Source organism: Stegostoma tigrinum, chromosome 6 (genome assembly GCF_030684315.1).
Source record: "Stegostoma tigrinum isolate sSteTig4 chromosome 6, sSteTig4.hap1, whole genome shotgun sequence".
NCBI lineage: Eukaryota > Metazoa > Chordata > Chondrichthyes > Orectolobiformes > Stegostomatidae > Stegostoma > Stegostoma tigrinum.
The window spans coordinates 62488325-62488983 of NC_081359.1; the positions used below are offsets into that span (position 1 = coordinate 62488325).

General features: G+C 43.9%; 1 non-coding gene across 1 annotated transcript; it reads left to right on the forward strand.

Annotated features, from left to right (window-relative positions):
• The first annotated feature begins 300 nt into the window (after positions 1–300).
• Positions 301–374, forward strand: trnai-aau (transfer RNA isoleucine (anticodon AAU)). The gene has a single exon. It is a non-coding gene; the product is annotated as a tRNA-Ile (tRNA).
• The last annotated feature ends 285 nt before the right edge of the window (positions 375–659 follow it).

Below are 659 nucleotides of genomic sequence, written 5' to 3' on the forward strand. Positions count from 1 at the left end.
TAAAAAAGAACAAAAAACTGTAGAGGCTGGAGATCTGAAACAAAAACAGAAATCATTGGTGAAATGAGGCACATCTGGAAGCATTTCGGAGCGAAAGCAGAGTTACTATTTGGAGTCCTTTGACTCTTCATTAGAACAAAACAGATCGAATGTTAACTCTTGATTACATGCTAACTGTTTCTTTCCTTAGCATGATATTTCCATTGTCCTAGCCTGGTCAACACAGTATTTAGTTACCCCTGCCATTACCATTTTGTATAAATTCATGGGCAATACAGTCATGTTTGAAAATGCAATGACAGTCAGTTAGCTCAGCTGGTTAGAGAGTGGTGCTAATAATGCCAAGGTCATGGGTTTGATCCCCATACTGACCAAGTGAGTCAGTTTAGGGCAGCATGGTGACTCAGTGGTTAGCACTGCAGCCTCACAGCATCAGTGACCTGGGTTCAACTCCACTCTTGGGTGACTGTGTGGAGTTTGCACATTCTCCCTGTGTCTGTTTGGGTTTGTTCAAGTTTTCTCCCACAGTCCAAAGATGTGCAGGGTAGGTGGATTGGACGTGCTAAATTGCTAAACAGGGATGTTTAGATTAGGTAGGTTAGACAGGGGAATGGGTCTGGGTGGGATGGTCTTCAGAGGGGCAGTGTGGACTTGTTGGG